At 37.6% G+C, this 13753-nt stretch overlaps 1 protein-coding gene across 4 annotated transcripts in view; it reads right to left on the minus strand.

Annotated features, from left to right (window-relative positions):
• Positions 1 to 13753, minus strand: part of BEGAIN (brain enriched guanylate kinase associated) — a 154108-nt gene that overhangs the window by 36516 nt on the left and 103839 nt on the right. The window lies entirely within an intron of this gene.

Genomic DNA, 13753 nt, shown 5'->3' on the forward strand with positions numbered 1-13753 from the left:
CCAGGACAAAGGTACAGCATACATTTCTAATCTAGGAGGAATGTGAAAATACAGTGCTTCCTACTCCATGACAAGTGGTGTAAAATCACAAGGATTTTCAGGCTTTTTCAGCCCATACAAAGTGTATGACACAAAATGAAAAGAAAAAAACAGCAACCCCCTGTAGTGAGCCATCCAAACTACTATTTCCTTCACCAGCAAAATGCTGATAAAAGCATTTCATACTCCAGAAGGAGAAATGTGGGGTACAGTTTGTGGTTTTAATGGAAAGTAGGGGTCTACCATTAAAAAAAAAAAATTCCAATTTCTGAGTGATTTTCAACATGAAAAAGATGCATCTGAAAGTTGACTTATGTGCCTACATCCATCCCCTAGAATTTTGCTTTTGAATCCCATAGAATATGTTTAAAAATAACTATTGAATTTATAGTACAAGATCCACCTTGACACAAATAAACCTTGATTGTGTCACTCTTCTTCTTCAGGCAAATAATTGCTTGAAAAATCACTTGATGATACAGTAGAAAGTCCTAAGTAGTCATTTGAAGACAGTGTCAGGATTCTTGGTCTCTCAGCCCTGTTATCAAATTTTGGCATCATGGGCAAGAGCTTCCCACTCTGCAGTATTAGGGATGTCTGCAGAATTGCTCAGGGTATTTGTTGTTGATGCAGGAGGAGCTAATAGAGTCTGAGTAGGATGGGAAAAGATGTTTGGACACACTGCAAACTCATCACACACCATAGGATGAGATACTCCCTTTAAAACACAAGAAGTTGCTACAAAGCTGAGCTGACTTTACTGTATTTTGTAGAAGGAGGATTGCAAGCCAAAATGTGAGAAAGCAGAGAGGCTGAGAAAATTTTTAATTGCACCTTTTTAGAAATAACCTTCCTCTGAGACTTTCTACAACAGTTGAGACCTTAGGAGAGGATGATCAAAGCCCTTAGAGCTCATCAGATTTTGATTTAAAAACCTGCAGGCTTTAGGATACAGAGACACACTTCTGTGGTGGGTAAAGTCTTTGTTCAGATTAAATCTGATCTCTACTTCATAATGAATCCAAGCTTTTATAACTGTCAGTCTTGGTAAAGGAACTGTTTTTTTTTTTAAAAAAAACACAATTGGAACTACAGGAACAGCTTAACCCAGAATGAACAAAATATAACTTTATACCCTGCTAAATAGAATGTGCTTGGATATCCTATTTGTACTCTCATCTATATAACACAATGTCTTCTCACCCTAAGCACTTATTCACATTAAACTTGGAGAATCATACCTGGAATATGACTGTATTGTTTAAATAATCTATGTAAAAAGAAAACCCTCTGAAACTCTCCTCATAAATGCCCTAGCACTGGGCAGCTCTCTGCTAATTCTGCAGTGCTTAACAGAGTACAGTAAATATGAAGGCCATATTTAGAAAAGGCAGTATCTTCACACCCTTGAGAAAAGCTCTGCATACTTAAGTAATGATTCTTGACTTGCTTTTAGTCATTATGCTGCTATTCTTCCCAGATTGATGCACTGTTTTCAAGAAAATAAGATTTCCTGGTATAACTTTTTAATGTCTTGGACTGCTCTCTTTAAATTCTTTGTGGGTTTGTTTTGTTTTGTTTTGTTTGTTTGTTTATTTATTTGTTTTTTAGGATCCTTTTAAGTGTATTTCTCCTGTAAGACAAGAAACATAGATATCCAGGGGGAACATAGGGATTCATAGCTCTGAATTATGGAGCACCATCACCTCACAGGAGCTGGGTATTCATCTCCCATAACTTAAATTCATCTCACCATCCACAAGAAGGACACTGGATGAAGCTGCTTGTCTAGTCTCTGGTCAGTGGAAGAGATGTGCCCAAAGGATGCCTCTGCCTATGTGCTTAGACACCTGTCTGAAGGTGGCAGTCATGCTGGAGAGGTGTTTCTGTCTCTCACTGGAACAGGGGGCAGCCTGGGGACTAGCTGGGTCCTTACACTTAATTAATAAGCTAGAAGCAGGAGATATGAAGCACAAGTTTTTTCTAAGTTCTGACTATCGCTTCCTTGTATTAATTTTCCCAAACCCAAAAAGGTCGTTGACTTCACTTCCATTAGAGAACTAAAGCCAATGAACACTCTTCCATGCCTAGGAGGTAAAATATCAAAGTTATTGTTTAAATTTCTTCTAGTTATATGGACCCCAGCTGCATTATTATACCTACCTAGTACCTTACAGGTTATTTTCCTGTATCTTTTCCTTCCTTTACCTATTCTCTGTTTCAGACCTTGCAACTGGTATTGATTGCTATCAGTTCTTCTTTCTAGTTGTTACTTGTACAGCCTCCATTTTATGCACCAAATTTTACTTCTCCTCCTAAAGTTTTTTAATTATAGGTTTCTAGTCTTTTATTCCTGGATGTGAGATTTGTTTTTAGCAAAAAAATGTGAACAGTGATTGATAAGTGTTTAAAACCTTTTCTCCCAGATGGCTTGGCTTTAAATAATTTGCAAGATTCACTCCTTTCATGGAAAACAGATATCATTGGTTTGGACTTTATTCTGTATACCAATATCAAATGTAACACATTCATGACAACTTCTCTTAAGCTACAACTCATTTCAGTTCAAAGATGAGTGCCTGCATTTATCATAATGAAGGCAAAGAGCTTCATGTTTAATTCAGCATTTTCATAATCAAGAGATTGTTACTATAATTTTTTTAACCACTGGTAAGAAGCACTGTACTGGTTGTAAGTGACCATCAGCATAAAGCTGTAGTTAAAGCTAAAGATGACAGAATTCTCCCTCCTGTGTGCTACAAACATCTCTTTAAAGAGATAATTCACAACTTTTTGCAGTCTGTGGCAGGCAGAGACCAACATGAGATCTTCCTCTGCTGCCTATTAATATTTGAGTTATATTCAGGACTATTATTTTAAAGTTGCCAGGCACAATACTGAGTGCTGTTCTCAAGCTCTGCAATGCACTTAGTCCATCCCAAATAAGCTGTGTTAATCATTTTGGTTGCACAAGTCTTTTCCATGAGCTGGAGTCATTTTCTGGCACCAATGCATGTACACTGCTTCTAAATCTAGTTTATTACTAAATTCTTAGTTCTGGCATATAGGCAGCTAAAGAGTCTCTTTTCATACACCTTGGTGGCTGGATTGGTTTTATCCCTGGCAGAAGAGAATACTTCTTCACCTTTCAATCCCCTTTTTGCTCCCTAGGTTGATGCCTGGCTGGTGTTCACCAGTTTCACAGGCAAGTCTTTCCTATTTGCTTTAGATTAATACAGCTAAACCAATCTCCTTTTCCTCACAGCAAATGGATGAGGATTCCACAGAACCCAAAGCCACATGCCTTGCTATCAGCTCTCTTCTTGCTGCCTTGCTATCTTCTCTCTTCTTGCTGCCTTGCTATCTGCTCTCTTCCTGCTTTCTGTTCTGTTTTCCATTAAGGGTTTCTGACCAGGGATTGTATGAATGGCTCCTGTCTTTCAGCAATCTGCTGGAAAGGGCTTCAGAAACAATGGAGCAAGCTGGCATTAACACCTGTGGGGGAAAAACATTCAAATTCCTCATTCTAATCTCTGAGTCTTTAGAACCAGTGAAATCAGCTTAAGGGAGGGTGTATGTAATTAAAATGTTGAAAGAAGCAGGCAGATTCGTGCTTCTGTAGAACTCTTTTCCAAAATGACTTCTGGCTTGTATTTCTTCCTCCTCCTGGAATATATTCTCACTCTTTATTCTTTATCTCTAGCTATTTAGCCAAAAGAAAAATTCCTGGAAGTTGAACAATAGAAAGCTGAGCCAGACCATGTAGTGGTTTATGAAAAACCTCATTGCAGCAGATAAAGCCAATTACATGTGTCACCAAGGAGTGAAATAATCCCTGCTCAAATGAAATTTCTTGCCTTGATGTTATATTTACGGAGCTCATGCGTCACTGTAACTGGGAACACTGAGATGAAGATGCATTAATAAAACAGCAGGAAAATTCACAGAGCAGCAGAGCAGGTACTGGGGAATCATCCAACAGGGAGATAATTCTCCAGTCACCCTGAGAAGGGAAGAGGAGACAGCTGCTGTCCCTGATGTTGCTCGGGACTGTCAGCATCTCTCCTGCCTACAGACTGCTGTGTGCTCTAGGAGGGAATATGGAGCTGGGAAAAAATGGAGAAATGAAAAAGCAGAGACATTCAGACTGAATGGACAAGTTCTCCATTCTCCAGCTGCTGGCAGGGGTCTCTCCTGGTTGCAGGGCTCCCAGGACTCCAGCCAAGGACAGTAGGAAACCCTGCCCTTGGGAGGGCTCCAGAGGAGAGTTCTGTTCACTCATCCTCCTCCTCATGTCAACCCCATAGAACCACACAGCTTGAGCCTTGCATGTCAGAAACTTTAGTGCAGCAGGTTGGCACAGCCATATTTTGAATTCCTTACATTGTCTTGTGAGGCTTACTTGCAGATCTAACAAAACTAAATTCCCCATTTCATTAGCATCATGAGTTGGGTATTGCATGGCTGTCCCCTATTAGAATAAATTAAATCTATCTTAATAAGATAGATTTAATAATTGGTAACTTAAACTCTAATTTGCTTTCCTGGCATCTTGTATAAAAATCAAAATTCTACTTTACTGGGCATTTTTGTCTATTTCTTCACTGAAATGTTTGATATCTCTCTGTATCCACACTAAAAATTTGAAAGAAAAACAGCTAAAATATTTAAGCAGGAAAGTACCAGGAGTTTTGAGAGAAACCTTAAATTATCAGCTAATTTGAGACAAAAACATGCCAATGTTGCACTGTGTTCACTTCAATTTGTCCCCTCATACAAAAAAATATTAGATTTTGGGACAAAACAAAATTCATTACTACTTTAACATCACCCAATATTGGAACAAATTTCAATGAAATTATTACAATTGATGTATAAAGATCCATTCAGTAAATTATGCCTTAATAATGCATTGAGAGACTTGGGCTAATTTTATTAGAGGTTTTAATTCAGATTCTCTGTCTAGTAGTTGGGTTACTGTGAAAGAACTATTTATTAATTTAAAGCTCATACAGCTGATTGATACATGCTAATGCATTTAAGATTTAATAATCACATCTTCCTTAATTGAATTGTATTTGCTCAGACAGAGCATATAATTAAATCAAGTCCTTTGTAATCCTTCTCATGTCAAATTATTCTATGGTACATTGGGGAAGAATAGCCAAAAGTGTGAAATAAGTTAATTTAAACCCATTTTAAAAACCTGTAGTCATGTGAAAGTTTGGTATATCAATCATTTTCCAAAATAAACAGATTTAGTCTTCCATGCAAATGTCCTGCAATAATTCAGAAGTGTATAGAGGTAGCAAGACTTAAAATACGACTAGGAAGGAACAAGTTATAAGAAAATACAGCAAATTTCTACAGCAGATAGTGAAATCCTTATACCATGTGACCAGGAAATCACTTCAGACAATTGCTCTCAAATGCTGTTATGGAAAATGAAGATATCTGAGGGAAGACACAGAAAAAGCCAAGACATACCTAAGAAATCAAAGAAGAGAGGAATGACATAATGCTTTACTGAACACTTAAGTGTACTTCTGTATACATTGCCAGCTGTTTCCAAGATGCATGTCCACAGCCTAGGAAGGGTATTCCAAAACCAAAGGATTAAAAAAACCTATTTTCAATTGGGGAAAATCAGTTAGAGCTGGGGATACATTTCAAGAATACATTCCAAGGGAAAGACAAAGCAGTAAAGATATTTTTCAGGAAAGAAATGTATCTGACAGCTGAAAGTTTTATAATCTACTTTGCCCCTTTACTAAAAGAGTTGTAAGAGGAGGAGGATAGAGTTTAGGCATGCAGAGGTTTACTTATTGAATGCCTTTTTCTGATTGCTGGGGACCTTTTGATAGGATAAAACCACAGCAATATAATTCATAGTGTGATCTTCAAGCTTGGCATTTTCTTCTTTTTATGATAGATCAGAGGAATTGAATAAATGGATGTGCTACAAATGTATCTGCTGTGCCCATAACATTTTAGAAGATCTATTCTACAGAGCAGTGATATGGAAATAAGCAGAATCTTATTCTCTGATAAATGAGGTATTACTTTAAGTCTAAATTACTGACCCAATCTAATTTGTCCATCAGAGTTAAATTACAGAATTTATCCTTTTTAGTAAGCAACACTTGCTTCTGATTTTTCTGATTAAATATCACCTGCAGCAGAATCTGATTTTTGCCCTTGATTGCCCAATACTATAATTTTGTTAAAGATAACATCATGGGGCTGTAGTATTTTGTCTGAGGATTCTGATATCATGCTCTATGGCATTTCACTTGAAGAATGATTTGCTCTTAATGTCATATTTAACCTTGCATTAGCAAAGGTCTTATAAAGATTTGTTTCCTTGACTACCCCATGAAATGAAATTCCATAGCTGTAAAGGGAAAAAAACTTTGACACTGGTGTATAATTAATAACATATCACAGAAAGAACTCTGTTTAGCAAAGTGCTGTCAGGGTTCTGCTTGTGAAGTAAAAACATGCTTTTCTTTCTGTGCAAGTGATTTGTAAAAGAAATGTAGTGTGATTACTTTTCTTCCTGGTACTACAAGTACTAGTGTTGATCTTTAATGTTTCTTCATGGGGGCAAGCCTGCATTGACTGAGCAGAGTATTTCACTTCATACAGCACTCCAGCTCAGCTCTGGCAACTGTAGGGGTTTGCCCCTAACTTGAAATAATGTCAGCCTACATGGCATACACTGTGTAAAAGGACATTACAATAAAATCTGCTTACACCTGCACCTCCTGCTGAAGGTATTCTTGCCACTGTGTCATCTCGAAATATTCCTGAAATTTTCAGTGCATGTCCTGAGCTCAGGGTAAAGGCACCTGTCACCTCTCATTCAGCTTTTTTTTTTTAAATGCAAATCTGTGCAGAAAATTTAAATTATAAATAGAGATACTTTATCTAAATTCAATGAATGCCAACAAACCTGGCTCTAGGCTGGGGAAGGGTCCTGCCATTCCTGGCCTGGCTTCTGCTTAGATGTGCTCTTTGATATAAAATATGGATGAACAGAGTACCACTGCACAGGCTGATTGCTCCTCTGAGCAGGAATTAGCTGGCTGCTCATCTTTTCAAAGTGCTCAGGAATTTGCTCCAGGCACTGCATATCTTCTGTGACAAAAAGGTTTTTCCCAATTTAGAGTGGTTTTATTTTGCTGACTTAGGTCTTGTTCTTTGGGAAACCAGCAGTGCTGAGGATCTGTTGTTTATAAATGAACATCATCAGTTCATTACCTAACCCCAATGACAGCAGGATGAACTTTTGGGAGCTGGGGTAGTTTTACTTGCCATCAACTTCCTTGGTCTCCTACAGCACTGAACTGTGCTTTAAAAAATCTTTCCTATCAGCTTATTAGAAGCCCTTCTAAGCCAGCCAGTCATCTTCACAGCCCTTGCTTTCTCCTGGCACTCTAGATGAAGTTGACAAAATGTTCTTATAGTTTTTCTTCGTACCTATCATCTCCCACATTTCACATCAAGGGTATGCCTTGCCAAGGCAGAGTCCTTCCTGATAAATAAAATGCTAAATAAATTTTAGCTGGAGGGAATAGAAATGGTGTTGATTGATGCTAATTCCCTGAAGTCAATGTAATAGTATCTTCTGAGGCTGTGTTAGTGACAGGAGGTTGAAAGAAGAAATGTTTGTTTCTGGAGGAAAAAAGACAAAGAAGTACAGGATTAAATATTACACCTCTAGTGAGCAAAGAGGATTCTGCTGGAGGTGTATGCCACTTGTGATAATAAAGAAATTTCTTATGATGTTGATGAGCCTTCATATCTTTAGTACTGTTCTGCAAGAACAAAATATGCAACCAGAAAAAGAAAATGTACTAATTAATCTTTGCCCATCCCTCTCTTGATTTTCACCTCATAAAAGTAATTATCCTGATTAATTCTGTATTCTCTCCTGTAAAGACTAAATAAAATAGTTTTGGATTCTATAGATGCAATACTATCTCCAAAAATTACTTTTCCTTATTTAGAAAAAAACAATATATTATGAAACTGATGATCTATAGTGACCTGGACTAAACAAAAACTATATACTGACTACCAGTACTTTGCTGGTATATGCTTTTCTTTCATTCTTTCTTTCCTTCTTTCTTTCTTTCTTTCTTTCTTTCTTTCTTTCTTTCTTTCTTTCTTTCTTTCTTTCTTTCTTTCTTTCTCTTTATTTCTTTCTTTTTCTTTCTTTCTTTCATTATTTCTCTCTCTCTCTCTCTCTGATAAACCCTGTCTTTGTCATTTTCAATTTATCTGAAGTGGGAGAAAAGCAACTGGCATTGTAAATTGGATCCAAGAAAACCTAGGAAGTCTTTTGATATTTTCTGTAGGAAATGGATTTGATAGAGAAGACCTAAAAGTTATTAATAAATTTGTTTATTGATGAGCTTGGCCAAGACATGTCACCCTTCCATGTCCTGTTTTTCACATTCACAGGTGATACCAGCTTTTGTGAAGGACTTTGAGATATGAAATGCCTGTTACAGAGCACCTTTTCAGGCTTGTTCTTGCTTACCCTGCCATTGTGGTAAATTGGTAAAGACCTAGGGACTTACAAGAAATAGGTCAAAAACACCTGCATCCCATACATATTTCTGTTTTTCAGTCTTTGAAAACAAAGATTTTTCTGTTCTCTTCTAGTTTATATGGTAACCCAGGGGGTTTTCTTGAGAGACAGAGACCAAACCATGGAGGTCAGGATGAAGAAAATTATTAAAAACCTCAGGTATCAGAAATGCATATCAGTGGCCAAGAGATAAGACACATGCTAAGGAGTTTTCCATCATGCAACAGAGACAATGCTGGAAGTGAGAAGTGTCCATTGTCTCTTTACAGCTCCCTTAGGTTGCTCACAGCTGTGGAAGATGTCCTGCTGAGAGGGAGAGACAGAGCAGAACAGTCACATGTCCTTTGGAAAAATGGGAAGCAGTTTCCAGAACAGTCTCCCACGATGTCATTTTCATATGGAGCAATTTGGGAGTGGCTGGGTGCCTTAGGTGTCTCTTGGGAAGAGCCATCCCCAACCACATAGCAATGGAGCAGCAATAGGAAGTGGATCTGTGATCAGGAGAGTGAAAGGACTGAGGGTGTCTGAAATCCTGTGTGCTGGTGCTTGTGTTCACAAATTAGCCAGGAGAATTCATTTATTTGACTGCAAAACTCATGAACCTACTCAGTCTGAGCTTGTGTAACTCCTACAGGAGGTCCTGTTGCCTATTCTGCAATATTTTAAACTTGGAATATGAGGGTGAAAAGAGTGAGAAATTGGCATCTTTAGCACAAAGTGCCTGTAAGCACAAAACCATGTAGCCTTAAGTCCTCCCAGAGATGCATTTTTTTTTTCAGCTTCTATTTTTATGAATTACTTTTTCTGTGCCATTTACGGTCATTTCCTTCCATAGAGATGTTATTTTGCAGTTGTTTAGTCCACAAAGCACAAACCTTCTCTGGCTTCTGCCTTAACTAACCAACCAGTATAAATTTCTCTTGAAATTCACAGCTGTCTTCACTGAATGTGGATAAATGAGCCTGCCAGGTTGAGCTGACTCTAAACTTTCTTGTCTTTGGGATGCAAATCCTTTTAAGTATATTTAGGCCATCTCTATTTGATTTTCATGGGACAGGGGGGAGGGAGAGAAACTAATTCTTCCATGAAGGAAAGAAAATGAAAAAGATGGGCTTGAAATCACTCTGTTCAAAGTCACTATCAAAGTCATCATGTTCCATTCAAGAACCCGAGGATGCTGGGCTTCTGTTTTCCTTGTTTGTGTAAGGAATAGGATTTCTCTCCATTGTTTTCATCTTTCACTTATGATTTAAACTGTATTGGGTTTGTGACTGGTAGGTATCATAAAAAACTCATGTACATTCTAGTGACTGGTTCAAATTCCAAAGGCAAACAGCTGTTACTTAGATCTTTTTAATGCCTGACTGAAATTTTTCATCAAATTCCTCACCACTTCCCACATTCTTTACCTTCCTGGCCTGGATACCCAGAAATCTGCTTCTTTTAAAATAACATTTCCCTGACACAAAGTCTCAGAGCACCACTTAAAACTGCCCAGCTCATATTTAATTCATATTTGGATTTCCCCAACTGGAGATGCTTAAGTATATATTATGGCCAGCAAACTGGAAAACCTCAGATATTCAAGTGCTGTATAAATAACTCTTAATGACACAGAACATAAAGTATTTGCTGTACCTCTTAGTCCTCCTCCAACTCATAGGCAGAGGCAGAAATGGGATAAAAACCAGTGCAGGGCTCAGAAAGTGCAGCATTTCAGACATGATCATGCTCAACACAAATCCCTCTTTACTGCTGGTTTATATAATAACTTCTTCCAACTTTATGGCACAGTCACAGTCCCAGCCTGCCTTAATGTAAATGAAAAATCAGATTTTGATGTGCAATATTGTAAAAGTTCTATGGTAAAATTTAGCTGTAAATTTTGTACATTTTTATTGCAAAAATGTAAGAGTTCTCATCTTGACAGATGATAAAATGTATAATTCACTGTGTGCAGAGGGCTGGTGCTGGCTTTGCAGAGGTGGAACCAGAGCTGATGCCATGCAGCAAACTGTCAAACTTTGTAAAAAAGGAATATTTTAGGGTGTTTCTGGATAATAAGGTCTCCTGAGCTCTTTGCAGCTGGATTTCTGTGATCATGTTTTCAAGAACATTCAAAATGCAGACAGGGGAGGAGAGATGGGTGCAATTTTCATTAGCAGTAGGGGTTATTAAGCAGCTATTATTAGGCACCAGTTCTTCTCAAAAAAGGATACCATTAAAAATCTGGCTTATGGCATTAAAGGTAAAAACTACAGAACTAACTGCAACCAAAAGCCTTAAAACTTCAAAAGCTTTTTAAAACACATTGCTTAATTCCAGAGAGGATCATATGAAGAACACAGCTGGATTGAGATCATATAAAGGGTTTCTTAACTTGTGGTTGGGATGACTTTCATAATCTGCTTGTAAATGCTGTTTGTGAGCAGCAGGACCGTGGCAGAGCATGCTCCAAAAACTCCAACAAGTGAAAAGGAAAGTGAAGATTACTGATGACAGCTGGAACTAAATATCATAAAAAGTTATTTGATTGAACAGTGCTGTGATGGAACAGCAGTGCAAAATGTGAGGGCACTGCTTAGTCTTTTCCCACATCTTAATGGAGAAAAGAGTTATAAAGATAAATTATTTAGGCAGACAGCCTCTAAATTCCACTTCTTAACCAGTGCTTACAAGACTAAAGAAATCTTCTCCAGTTTAAGACATTTACTGTGGTAAGAACAGGAGTTTCATGAGGAGTGACAGCAGAATTTTAACTCTGTGCCCATTCCTCTACTGTTCCATGAGCTTAGTCTTGCCCAGTTTAATACAGCAAGCTCTCCCCTGATTTCAGGATTGCATTTTTTGGCACTTAGCAAATCAGACACCATGGTTCATATTTTATATTTATACTTCAAGTTCTGATGTGACAGAGGTTTTTCAACTGGATACAATTTGCTGCATTCAGAAGTGTGCTTTCAAATATTTTTAAATATTTTATAGGTTAGCACCCAAAAGGAAGAAGAGCCTAGAAGAAAAGCAACTGCTGTACAGCTTCTTTTCTGTGACTGCTGATGAATTAATGATTATTGTTTTACATCTCTTATACCAATAGCAGGAATGGAAAGCTTTAACATTCAGGATACCCAAAAATGTTAGAAAAGGAGGTGACAGTGGATTCCTAGATAGGTTTCAATGAGCAGTCACTGGGAGAGGGGGAATTGTGAGTCACCTGTTAGGGCAGGCAGCAACTCATCTCCTGGGGCATCCTGTGTTACCTGCAGGCAAGGGGAGCAAGGGAACACTGCCTGGGGGTTTTCTTTTCCTACTAGTTGAATTTGAGCCCACCAAATAGTCAAAACATGTGTGTGTGTGTGTATTCACCTGTGTGTATACAGAGGATGGGGTAGGGGAGAGAGGGAGAAAGCAAACACATGGTTTATATATTTGGATTTGTAAAAGGGTAGAAAAATTAAAAGCGTTTGATCTTAGAATGACAAACAAAACAAAACAAAACAAAAAATTAAATACACACAGCTGTTCCTCCTAAGCAGGAAAGGGAGAGAAAGGTATCCAAGAACCCAGTCCACCATAAGCTGCTGATCAACCACACCAGCTGTTATTTAATTCAACTGTCTCTGAAGTATTGAGGGCTGCTGGAGTGTCCTGAAAATCAAAAGGTTGGACTTATCTAAATCAGATATGATACTTTCTCCCTCATTTTTTTCTTTTTAATAGAGTTTCCATTTGACATTTGTTTTGGTTTGTTTTATGTCTTCAGTTTCAATATTTCAGAAAGCAAAGCAGTCTGGAGTTAAGTGGTGTACAGAGCCTGATTGATCTTCTTCAAGCCTCTAAAGCTATCTTCAATGACTGTCATATTAGTGGGATAAAGAAAGGCACAGTGCTCCACAGGGCTGGTTTTCAGTTTTCTGTGCTGTGCTCTGAAATAATTTCTCAAGGATTTAACTGGATGCTGAAACAGCAGTTTAAAAATTCTTTGCTTTGATCTGAAATACCTGATAAAACACATGGATTTTCTGGAGTCCTTCTTTCTGTGTTCTTATTATTTTTATTTCTTTTACCAGCCTGAATGAATCTATTTATCTGTGTGAATAGGTAATAAATGTTAGGCTACTGATGAAGAAAAAATCCTGAAGTGATTTGGGCAAAAGGAAAAAGCAACAAAGGCAGAGTGGAGAAAAAAAGCAATCACTTGAGACCAAGTGTTATTTATGCTTTTACACTGTTTAAACATATATTTATCAACAAACATCAGCTGCAACCCAGCTATAATTTTGCTCTGCTGTTAGCTAGTTGCAAAAGTTCAGTCCTTTTTCCATTGTTAGCTATTGGAATAGGATTCTGAGATAAGAACAATGCCATTTCCAAAAAAAATTGTTTATTAGTAAAGGCTGGTGCCTGTTCTGTATGTTCCTACAGTCCATACTTACTCAAAATCCACAATAAATTGTCCCCCCAGTCCAAGCTTCTCATTCATGCAATTGCTACCTGAGATCTTTGGAAGTTCAAAACTCTCATTCTTTTCTCTTTAAACATTATCCTTACATTCTTTTGTAATTTTACTCCTAACAGTGAGCACAATGTTCCAGCATCATCAGCAATGAGCCAGGGCCTCAATGACTTTTCCATTTCCTTTTGACATCTTCAAGCTATTTTAAATTAGGAGTGCTGTGTCTTGCAATGTGGAGCCCTCAAAGGCTGCAGTGTTTTCTGCACTTGGTTTTTAATTGACCTGTGACATTGATGCTGTGGTGGCAGACACATGCAGATTGGAAATTAATGTACTGAGCTTGATAGTTATGGAAGAGTTTAGAAGTCAGGCCATCCAAGCTCTATAAAATCACTTAATAAATGCTGAGTGGAAGTATCTAGGAAGCATGAGAAAACCTTGGATTACTTTATTTTTACTTGATGCTTAATGAAAACATAAATATTTCAAATCCATGAAGTTATTAACTAAATTAACCAGAATTATTTTAAAGGTACAATTTGCATCAGGCAAGCAATCTCTTTTTAAATTGGTGGAGCTCTGTCACTATACACAGATTGAGCTCTTCATCATATCTTTTCTAAACATAACTGCTTTTAGAGCTTGAGGCTACATACATG

Source organism: Oenanthe melanoleuca, chromosome 5 (assembly GCF_029582105.1).
Source record: "Oenanthe melanoleuca isolate GR-GAL-2019-014 chromosome 5, OMel1.0, whole genome shotgun sequence".
NCBI lineage: Eukaryota > Metazoa > Chordata > Aves > Passeriformes > Muscicapidae > Oenanthe > Oenanthe melanoleuca.